Source organism: Pistacia vera, unplaced genomic scaffold, assembly GCF_008641045.1.
Source record: "Pistacia vera cultivar Batoury unplaced genomic scaffold, PisVer_v2 Contig23, whole genome shotgun sequence".
Classification (NCBI taxonomy): domain Eukaryota; kingdom Viridiplantae; phylum Streptophyta; class Magnoliopsida; order Sapindales; family Anacardiaceae; genus Pistacia; species Pistacia vera.
In genome coordinates, this window is record NW_022196035.1 from 252,445 (window position 1) to 264,941 (window position 12,497).

Here is a 12,497-nt window from a genome sequence, read left to right on the forward strand (position 1 = left end):
CCTTACCTTCACTTAATTTATGATTTCAATACTAAATGTTATAAATGTCAACCCATAGATGCTTGTGTGTAGTATAGTTATAAATCATGCAACCTTCTAATTATATATTATAATATTATATATATTATATATAATTGTAACTTTAAACTTAGGCCATCCATTATGTTTTGACATAAGAGTACAATTTTTAATAAATAAATGAACAAATAAATAATGGTTGAGTGATCATAATAAATTAAATTTGTATTTCCATTTCTGATTGAGCTTGCTTCAGGGCATGAATTGGGGTGCTTCTCGGCATCACATGGCCGAACCCGAGAGTAATTATACACAATCCCCAATAAAACAATTCGACTCTTTCTTTGTTTATTCTTTATTATGAATCAATTTATATATTTTTCTTTTTGTTATGAATCTCTCTACTTAATTTGCTCTATCAATAACTACTTTCATACAATAATAGGAGAAAGATATTTTCCACCCAAGGTTTGGGAAACACACTTTTCACCCATCAAGTTTCAAATGACCTTTTCCACCTTCGTTAGGTTCTTATGTTTTTCGTTAAATTTTACTGAAAAGATAAATACTCTTAAATATTTTACTTTATAAATTTTTATTATTTTTTAATTACCAAAAAGTCAATATTAAATTCAAAAGAAAAATAGTTAACCCCACTTAAAGTTAGAGTAATGCTATAAAATTGTTTAAAGTTAAAAATCTTAATATTATTTATAATATCATCATTCACATCACTATTTTATATATTTTTATTTTTATTATTTATAAACAATCAATATTCCCAATTAATTAAATAAACAAAGAAAAAATGTCTTTATACTTGGACTATAGATAATCAAGATAAAGACTGAATTAACTAAATTTTAATTTATAAAAACTAATTAAGAATAAACTATTTAATGGATTTTCTCTTTAATCAAATATAACAGAAACACGATAGAACCTAACGAAGGGTGTGAAAGTGTCATTTTGAAATTTGATGGGTGGGAAAGTGTCGTTTCATCAACCTTGGGTGGAAAATGTTTTTCTCCCAATTAATGTACTTCTTCTGAATCAGGCTGAAGCAGATTTCATCTAAATTTAATCTATTAATGGTAGATATAGAGCTTAAATTGCTGCGAGATTATTCCTTTAAAAGTTGAAGAAACTTTAGAAAATTTGGTAAATGATACTTATACAATATAAAAAATATGGTGGATACAAATCTAATTTATCAATGGTCGTTATACATTTTCATATGGCAGTTGATAAAAACAAAATCTACGGGAAGCTCCATAGTAGAGTTAGTTGAATACATTTAACTTTCTACTGAAAGCAATTTACTATAAATCTGTTTTTATTAAATGTATACGTCTTGAGTCCCAAGTAATATATTGTATATTTTTTTTTTTCTTCGGTGCAGAATTTGCCATGGATATAGACTGATTATACTTAATTGTAACTTAGTCATTGTACTAATTACATTATATATTAATTAATGTCAGTTAGGTTTTCTTTCTATATTAATTATTCAAGTTCTCTACGTCATTCTGACGAAATATTCCAAAGCTTTGAAAATATTCTTTATTTTTCAAGAGCTGCTGAGAGATTGAAAATTAGTGATGTATATCCTGAAGTCTGTCCCAGATGGTTGAACTTGAATCTGATGTGATTTCAAGAGCCTAACTTATGACTATAAGCAATAAAAGGTCAACAGAAATCACATCCAGTAGATTATTTAAAGTTGCTTGAAACAAGGAAGCCCTGAAACTGAAACAGGCAAACTGCATTTATAAATGGAGCTTTCACACCTCAGAACAATGTGTATGTTCTGAAGAAATGGACTCAAATACACTTACAAGTTTCTGAATTTGTGTTCCACTCACTGTCCCATTGAAATTAAGTTATTTTTCCTATTCAATTTTACAAACTTCAGGTGTTGAATGATTCAATATATCAGTTTTTCAACTGATGAATCACTCTACCTGCTGTGAACCAATGTTGGTTTTCTGTTATGATTTTCAAAGCCTTACCAAACTAAATATAGTCCCTTCACTCAAGATTGACCACTGACCACAAGGGTTTATTTGCAAAGAAAGCCTTCAAGTTAAACACAATCACTCTCCTGCTCAAGCATTTGGACATACAACTCGCATGGGGAGACAACACAACATTATCCAATTGAAATAGCTCTTTTGGCACATGAGGTTATTTTCAACACCATCAAGACCAACACCACCAATCTCACCACGTACCAAAACTTCACCATTCTCCTTTTCATTAATGAGCGCCCCACGTCCAACGTTAATTTCACTCCTTCCTTTCCCAAAGCTGTCATTACATCCTTGTTGATTATATGGTGAGTTTCTTCTGTAAGTGCACAACAAACAACAAGCACATCACTATTCACTGCAAGCTCATAGACATCTGGGTAATAAGGGAATGGGATAGCTGATTTCTTCCTTCTGGAGTTGTAAGAAATGATGCAGCCAAAGGCCTGAAGTCTTTTTACAACTTCAGAGCCAATCTTTCCCATCCCCACCATCCCAACTCGCTTTCCTCCTAACTGAAACCATAAATTCATAATCAATAAATCATGCCTATTAAGAAGCAAATTATTCGTATCAAATTCTAGATTAAAAGCAACATTGTTTCAGTAAAATATATTATATATATTGGTATATGAAAATCTCTTATGTAAAACTAAAACATTGTTACTCTGAACAAAAACATAGCATAGCATAGCAAATCCCACTTCCAGTAGAAAAGAATGTACATAAAAGCATGAATTCATTTGGTAAATCCAATAGGGTTAAACCTTAATTGCAACAAAAATCCAAGAAATTCAATGAAATTCCGACCCAATTGTGAGTAAGGTTAAACCTTAAAGCCCAGCGCGTAATCACCGGTTTTAGCCCAGGAGGAGGCTCGAAGGAAGCGGTCACCGGCAGAAAATTTTCGTAAAACATCGATCAAGAGGCCAACCGCTAAGTCAGCGACATCCTCAGAGAATGCAACACCAGCATTAGTAACATTAATGCCACGTCGCCGGCATTCAGGGAGGTCGATGTGATCAACGCCGACCGTGGAGCCCACAATGAGTTCCAAGGCTGGAAGGAGAGACAGGAGGTCGGAGGAGACGGGTGTGGGGTCCACGCAGAGGAGGACCCTTATGTTGTGGGCATGGCGGCAAAGGAGGGAAGAGCGAGTTGAATCGGGTGAGTCAAAGGGATCGAAAAGGGTGAACTGAGTTGCTAAACGGTGTCTGAATGGGAAGTGAAAGTTTGGTGGTCGATGAACCAAGACTAGTGGACGATTGACTGCTTCTTCATCCATTGACTTTTGCTTGATGGGTTGCTTAACTTGCTTTGCAGCTCAATAGATAATGTCAGAAGAATATTCCTCTCCAGAAACAAGAAATAATTTTAATTATAAAGAAATAGATTTTATTTTTATTTTAAAATTATACTTTTTCTAATTTTTTTTTTTATTTGTCAAACTTTTTTTCTTCTGAAATATTTTATCCAACTTCCGTTTTGTTATATTATGAGTTTTTATAACTTTTCTAAAGCACAAGTATATTGGATTAAAATTTTATTCACTTCTTAAAAAAAAAAAAAAAAAAAAAGGAAAACATATAAAGAAGGAAATGTTTTTGAACAAATCTATTGTTCATTAATCATGATTAAATAAATGAGAAATGTAAAGGATTAAGAAAGAAGATAAAAAAAAAAAAAAAAAAAGACTAGAAAAAGGTTAATTTTGGAATAAAATAAAATATATTTAAATTTAATTGACTCTTGCGGCGTAAAAGGAGTTTAGGAGGGTGTTAAATAAAAGCACTCAATTATTATAATTGTAGTATCTGAAATTGGTATAACGTATTATAGTAAAAAAGTAGAAACAATGAGTTAATTATAAATTAGACCCTATAGTTTGGATACTAGAATAATAGTATATATACAAATTCATTCATACAAACTAATATATTAAAACGTAATTAGGTGATTTTAAATTAGAGATAAATTAAATAAATAAAATAGAAGTCAAACATGCAAAATAATCACATCAATTTGTATGAATGAATTTGTATGAAAAGTTTTGTATATATAATATTACTTTTATACCCTTACTGAAAATAGAGGGCACTTTTATTTTTTAATAGCAAAATCATCCCGTAAACAAACAAACCTATTAGTCCCTATGGTTTAAGTCTGCTAACAATTCATGACACCTCAATTTTTTTTTCTTTTTTAAAACTGTATTTTAATTATTGGGAAGAGAATTGATAAAGTGATAGAATTATTTTTTTTTTTAAAACTTTATCTTAATTATAGTAAATTATATAAAATTAATTAATATATCTTATTAATTATCATTACTCCCTATGATTTGGGTAAACTATAAGTGAGAACACTTTATTTTCAACTGGCAAAATAGTCCTTGACATGTCCCTTTCCTGTTAGTGTTACTCTAACGTATGTCAAGTTGAAGGATGATTTTGTCAGTAAAAAGTAATTGTGTCCTTAACAAGCAGACCAAAACCATAAGGTCCAAAATCATTTAATTTGTAGGGTAATTTGGTCTTTTGATATATTATTCTATTTCATCTAACAGAAAACACTAACGACTGATACTTATAAGCACCAAAGTGAAAGTGAAAAGTAAAAGTGTTATAAATTGTCAATAATGCTATAACCTCGGGACTTCTATAAGCATTGTTAATAATGTCATGTTTAATTAATGGAAATTCAAATTATCTGAAAAATTGTAATAGGTCCAATGAGCAGCTACCAAATCTGTCATTCCACTACCATACCAATCTTCTCCATATCAAATCAAAACTTGACAAAATATCTCTTGATTGAAGCTATATTGATTTGTAAAAGATTTTTTAGTTCTAGTTCTTAGTTGTATATTTTTTACTTTTATCATTTTGTAAAGGTGTAAATTATGGGATTACAATCCCTTTGGTCATGCACTTGATTATGCTTGTAAATATATATATAAAGAATTTATGAGAACCTTTACGATTCAAGGTTTTGGATTCAAAGTTCTATTCTATCTTCTTTGTTTCTTTTAAAACGTTCGTATCTAATACTAGTTGTTGAGAGGTGATGTTGATGAGATTATTAGAAGAATTAATGATGAAGGAGAAGCATACTTTAAGTTTCAAATATCACTTAAGACTAAGTAACAAAAGTTTGTTAAATTTTGTTATTACAAAAAGAGAAGAAAAATCTTCTGTTAGAGTCTTAGTCAATACCGTTAGTTTTAAGTCATACATTGCATTTCATTAACAAGTAAAGTAGTAATAGATTAGAACTGCACTATAAAAGCAACATTGTGTTTATGGACACAAATACTACAATTGAAAGGTCTCAAATAATTCCAGCGGTAAGAGCTTATTCTCTTCATGGCTTTCTCACCAGAACTAAACCTTGTCTTGTTCATGAAGCTTGGATATGAGTTGTTCAGTTTCTTATGATTAATAATAAACATGCCTTCTTAAGCAATGAATCTAACAATATGTATCCTTTCAAGCTAACAATAATGTAGTAGANGATTTAAAGGGTATAAATTGTTGCTGGAAGTTTTGCTTTAACCTTGAAGGTGTACTAATCAAGTTTAATAATTAAAACTGTCATGATTAAGAGTTTTCTGGGGGTTGATTACAGAGACCCAAAGTTTTGGGATTTTTTAAGAGTAAGACATTTTATGGATATCAAATGGAAGTTTGCATATAAATAATGTTGTTCTACGACTACAAGTTGTCATCCATGCTTTACATGCTAAATGGGTTCAGAATTATTTCTGTATAATTAAAACATTTCCTGTGTTATATACAAGGGTGGATCTAAAAATTTCTATTAGGGTGGGTCAAAATAAAAACTAATTGCACATAAATATTTTTGATATTTTTTGGATTGTGTATAAAGACCTTTTTTTACAGTAAAAATTAATTTTTGTTTTTTTTTAATTGTGTGTGAAGACATTCTGTAAAATATTTTGGGATCTTGTAAAAAAGACATTCAAAAAGTTATTAGTTTTCTGTATTTCTTTTGTTGTTTGCTATAAATAGTATTTCTCATAATATAAAACACATGATTTTATATGCTAAAGAAGAAAGTGTGCTATAATTGTGCTCTAATTGTGCTCTAATAGTTTATTATATCTAAGTCAACCTAATTCTAATAACATTTTGAATTTCAAGCCAATTGCACATGTAGTCACACTAAAGTTCTCTCACTCATCCCTACTACAATGGAAGATCAAGAAAAGTAAGGATCTTTTTCCCAAATCTCAAATTCATATACATCTAATATTGCTTCTTAAATCAAATTAAATGGCAAGAAGGTTCGTTTGTTAAATAAGTTTCACTCATAATCGGACATTTTTAAATCAAAGTCCTCATTTTGATTTTATAATTGTTAGGGTTGTATCACTCCAATGCTGATCAAGGAACAAGGTATGATCTCTTTCACAAATCTCCAATTCATATAGACTTTCAAGCATCTCATGTTCTCTTAAATCAAATGTCCGCTCAAAGTTTCGCTCAGAAGCAAAAGATGAATTGAAACTTCTGTTGATAAGCAAATTTCGCTCACCACTATCTTGACCAAAATTTTTATTGGGTAGGTCTTGTTTTTTGGTGACTAATTGCAAATCTGAGATGTCTAGTGGAGAGAAATATTTTTCTTATATCGTGTATCTTTATCAGTCTGCTATCCCATTTCTATGCTTTATTTCTCTCTGGGTACAAGAGAGTTGTAGGGGTTATAAGGGAAATTACGATTGTTGCCACGGGTTTTTGCTTGTTGCTGCAACTGGGCTCGATATGCCAAACAAGGTGGTTGCCTGGTCATTGTTAGTGTTTTAATTGTAAGTGCACCAGTGATTTTTGGTTATGCTATAAAAATCATTATTTGATATTTTTTTATCATATACAAAGACATATAAAGACATTATGTAGAGAATTGGGAAAGGTTTATAGGAGTTTTAAAATAGTTATTTGTTTCCCATATTTCGTTTGCTGTAATTAGTGTTTCTCATAGTTACAAAAGACATGTTTTTGCACCATCATCTTCCTTAAAAATATGTTTATGTTTTGCAGAGAGAATAAATTATGAGCATCCTAGTCAATGAGAGGATTGGACGTAAATTTCTTGCTAGAAATTGTGTAAAACTTGAATGATGGGTGTGTGAAATTGTTAGAGTTTCGGTTGGAATGTTTTGGGGATTTAAGGGGTAAATTGTTGCTGGAAATTTTACTTTAAGCTTGAAGGTGTTGTGATTAAGTTTAATATTTAAAACTGTCATGATTAAGAGTTTTTTGGGGGTTGATTACAGAGACCCAAAGTTTTGGGATTGTTTAAGAGAAAGGCATTTTATAGGTATCAAATGGAAATTTGCATATAAATATTGTTGTTCTGTAACTACAAGTTGTCATCCATGATTTACATGCTACACGAGTTGAGAATTATTTTCTATATAATTAAAACCTTTTTATCTATTATATACAGGGGTGGATCTAGAAATTTCTATTAAGGTGTGCCAAAATAAAAACTAATTGTGCATTAATATTTTTATCCATTAATATTTATGCTATGATGGGTCAAAATCCAGAAATTGTACATATTAATTTTTTTTTAAAAAAAATTTGAGGGTGGGCCATGTAGTACTGCATCTGCCCCTGATTATATGTATTGCATGAGAGCATTCTGCCTTGGCAGAGATTTTTCCCTACTATAGTAGGATTCCCAAGGGGCAATTTATCATTTTTTGTGAATATTGAAGCATAGAAGCGGGGTTAATGTAAGGTTTAAAAGTTTGGGACAATAAAGGACAAATATTGGGTGTAAATAGATACTTTACAAGGTATTTTTGAAATTTTTTGAGTATTATGCCTATATTTACATGATCTTTGCACCGTCACTTTGCTCAATTTGTTCACATGGGGTAAGTTCATTGTCAAGAACTTGCTAGATTGTCTCATAATGGCTCCAGTCTGAACCTGGTTGAAAGGGATGAGTTAAGAGGAGCACAAAGAAGTTATTGTGACAGACATTATAGGGTTCAAATGTGACAGGCATTATAGGGTTCAAATGAAACATTATTCAAGAACATGTAATATCATGTGATTTTCCCTTCTCTTTTAACCACACAAGGTGATCACTAACGTCGCAGGCATTGGTGAGGTTGTCATATTACCTATTTGATCTATAAGTTAGCGATTTGAGAAAATATAAATCAAGTGAATGCTTGGAGAGTATGTAATGCTTATGTTGCGTTAATTAACGAAAAACATTATCTAGCCCTTTACTTGTCGTTCAAATTTATAGAGCCTTGGTTTCAATGTTTAATATTATGTTTTTTGGGTGCTAACAATATTAATTAATCGCTTGTGTCATGAGCTTAATGTGTTTTGTTCTCAGTTGAAGATAATATAAAGAGATAACTATTGAGCACATATGATATACTAATGTTGCCTCCACCTCCACCACCCCCCCCCCCCCCCCCCCCCAAAAAAAAAAAACGTACCTTTCAAACGTAGTATGAATTGTGATTCTATCCTTAAAATCATTATCTATTAAATATATAACTTTAATGGATCGTAAAATAAAATATATCAAAATTTTATTGGTTGTTAATCTCAACGTGTACTAAGCTTATCTGGATTTACAAATCAAACTTTTGATTATTGGTCTGATCCATTTTCTCATTAAAATAGGAGAAGCTCTTTGCATAGATGTTCCTCTTGCATACAAACTGGGCCGCCCCAAGGGGTAGGCAGGTAAGGCATTTGCCTAGGGCCACCAAAAAAAAAGCCCCAAAAAGGGATCCAAAATTATTTTAAGATTTTTTAAATAAATTTATAGAAACACCATTGGATCTAAAAAAGTTTATAATTTTTTATTTAAACCGGTCCAAAAGGCCCCAAAAAAGCCAAAAAGGCCCAAATTCATTATAATTTTTTTTACATAAATTTACAAAAAACCATGTTTCATATTTTCCATTCACACCCCTAAATTAACTAAACTAGTTTTTTAAATGCCTAACATTTCAAAACACCCATTCAATCCCTAAAATAATGAAAACATTGCATTTCCACCCCTCTACACTGCCATAGTGTCGCTGTCAGCGTTAAAGTGATGATTCGAGTCAATTTTTTTACCAAAATCGATCGGATTCATCACTTAATCATCTCCAAAACGTTTTCCTAGCCTTGACAACCCCCAATTTGGCCCATTTTTGTTGATTTTCGCAACCCATTTTCATTCTTCACTGTGTGCGACAACCATTTCCGGCACTTATCTGTTGTCGTTGACCTTCCCTGACACCACCATCTTTGTCCTCTCAGCCCCCTCCCCAAAACTCCTCACTTACTGACCCCGGTAGCCCGCCGTCCACCTCTCGCCCTCATAAGAAAGATTAGGTAATTTGGTTATATTATCAATTGAAAAAGATTTGGTTTCTAAGCTTGAATATAAAAATTTAATTAGTGATTTTGCATCTCAAAAGGCAAGAAAAATAAATTTGAAATAATTTTTTAATATATGCTTATATTATTAAACGGGCCCCAAAGTAACTCTTATCTAGGGTCACAAATGTTCTTGAGACGGGCCTACATACAAACTTGAAACTTGTACAAAGATAATATTTTTATTCCTTGCGTTGCAAGAAGAAGAGGAAGATTCATACCAATTCGCTTATTGAAACTTTGGCACCTCTTCACATTCACAATTTTCTTCTTGATAGAATTTGAGGTGGGCCTGACTCCTCACCCAATAAGGCCTTGTTGAATGGGAGGATTACCCTATCTTGTAAACCAGTAGGCTTGAGCGTGCCTAGTCGGTGTGGGACTCTAACACTCTCCCTCATGATCAAGCCCGTATGTTGGGTTATGCCTGTTATTGAAGGTAGTTGTCGAATCTAACTCCTCACTCGCTGGTCAAACACTCAACTCAACTGAACCTGGGTTCTGATACCATGATAGAATTTGAGGTGGGCTTGACTCCTCATCCAATAAGGCCTTATTGAATGGGAGGATTACCCTCTCTTATAAACCAGTAGACTTAAGCGTGCCTGTGGAACTCCAACACTTCTCAACTTCAACATGAAGACTGAGGAGTCCACTAAAGTCGTCATCCTGGAAGGTATCTTTTATTTAAAGTGTGAATTTTAGTCTCTTGGGCTGATTAAAAATATATTAGGTTGAAATCTCATTCATGCAATTTCGTCAGGATTTGATTTATAGCTAAAAATTTTAATTTTTTTTAATTTATTTATGTGTTACGAGGTATCAATAGTAATCAAAGTATTTATCTATAAGACTGATGACATAGGAAGATCTTTTCCATTCATGACAATTAGTTTTACCAAAAAGTTCTTGATTGTTAAAGTAAAAAAATATGAAAGTGCTTAATCATGCTTTAACTCTTTTGGATTGCAAGTCAAGAGTCTAAAGTTTAGTGTTTAGAGCTTTCGGCATTATAAATCTTTTTGTTGAACAGAGAAATAGTGTCAAATGAATACTAAGGATTGTAAATTAAAGTGACATATAGGAATCTTTTGAATGCAATATAAAGATTAGTCATTCTTAAATGCGGACGTTCTAAAATTTTTAACATGCGAACGAAATGTGAGTATCTAGACGCTCACTTTACAAACCCTACAATCAAAAGTAAGTAACTAGATGCTCAATTTTGGTCTGCATGTTAAAAGTTTCAGGACGTCTGTCTGAGAGAATTTCAATATAAAGATTGCATTAGTGTCTTAATTTCTTGCTTTGGTCCTTATGGTTGGAAGGATTATAAACTCCCTTATCTGTTTTTTTTTTTTTTTTTTTTTTGTTCTTTCCTTCCTGCAGGCGAACAGCCGTTTGCTCCAACCCAGGCTTTAGGTCCCAGAAAGTTCTTATCGTTGCATAAACTCAAGGATCCAGAACAGGGTTTGTTGGTGGATGGCGTTTGCATCATTGAAGCAGAAGTTACTGTGCTTGGATTTTTTGGAACAGAGTGATGAAATCTTTTGCTAAATTTCCCAGAATACTTTAGCTAGAATGATGAGATAACGTCACTTTGATTATAGGATGATGAGATAATTGAGATAAGCGTGACTACTTTTAAAGTTGAGATTATATCTTTGTTTACGTACCATTATTGCATTATTGAAACAATCATGGGATAAATTATCTTATTTTACTTGTTGATGAGGAGGAGATAAATAATCTTATTTCAATTGTTGGGCAAGTAGAATCAGATTTAGCCTCTTTCTTACAGACTTGAACAAAATGATCTTATTCATTCCTTGCCTCTCTTAAATGGTCTTCTTCATTCCTTGCTTGCAACAAGAGGAACTCAAAAATAAAAACCGTGTCTCAAGCCAAAGCGCCTATTTAGACTTAGCACCACTCCAAATTCACTTGTCTTTTATCAACGACATGAACACCGAGGACTTCTCTGAACTTGCCTATTTTTCTCCTCTCAACAACATGAATGATGGCGGCTTCATTGAAGCCGCCATCTTAAGAGGTACATTATTTTAATTATATATTTTGCCGCCAGTTAAGTATATACAAAGTGCAAAATTAAAGTCTCTGGGTTTTGGTCTGTACGTTAAAAACTTCAGGACGTTTGCGCCTGAAAATTTTCACACCACATATATATAACATGTAAAATCGTACTTCATTTTTCATGCTAGTGCTTTGGTAGTTGTATGATGTTAATTAGTGGGCTTTAATGATAAGAGATGAAGATTTTTAACCGGAGTTGTTCACTAACTTTCATATATTGAACTATTTACTTTCTCTTATAATTCATGGAACTAATTAAAACTGTAATAAGTTTTATCCTCTTCAGGAAGGGATGCTCTGCCTAGTCATTTCTTGTTCAAAATCGAGTCTTTCTCATTACTAAAAGCTTCAGTTGATATATACAGAACGAGCCAATTTGAAGCAGGGGGTTTCAAATGGTATTTTATTTCTTGGTTGAAATGTTTACTAAAACAGTTTTATCTGTTTTCCATAGTTTTTAAATATGCTTACTTGCCAAATTAGTATCAAGACCTTTCTTTGTTTCAGTTTACCATTGGACCTGGTTTTACAGGAGATTGCTGATATACCCAACAGGGGACTCTAGCAAAAACGGGGAAAATCATATCTCCATTTACCTGGAATTGATGGAGACAAGTTCTCTCCCTGCAGGATGGGAAGTCAATGTGATTTTCAATTTTCTAATATTCAATCAGCTTCAAGACAAGTATGATAGTCTCCAAGGTAAAGTGCTTAAAGACTAACCGCAGAGCTCATACGAGGATCTATTTTTTATATGATTCGTTTGCATCAACTTGTGGTACCACATATTCTCTCTTACTTTGACAGGGTAAATTATACAGATAGAATGACGATAAATCCGTTGCCTAAGTTTAGAAATTGTTATTCTTTTACACTCAATAGATTCATTAATGTTTGTGATGTAGATGGTAGAGTAAGGAGATAC

General features: G+C 32.2%; 1 pseudogene; it reads right to left on the bottom strand.

The window, feature by feature from the left end:
* Window positions 1–2,049: 2,049 nt before the first annotated feature.
* LOC116131129 lies at window positions 2,050–3,394 on the bottom strand (annotated as a pseudogene).
* Window positions 3,395–12,497: the final 9,103 nt, after the last annotated feature.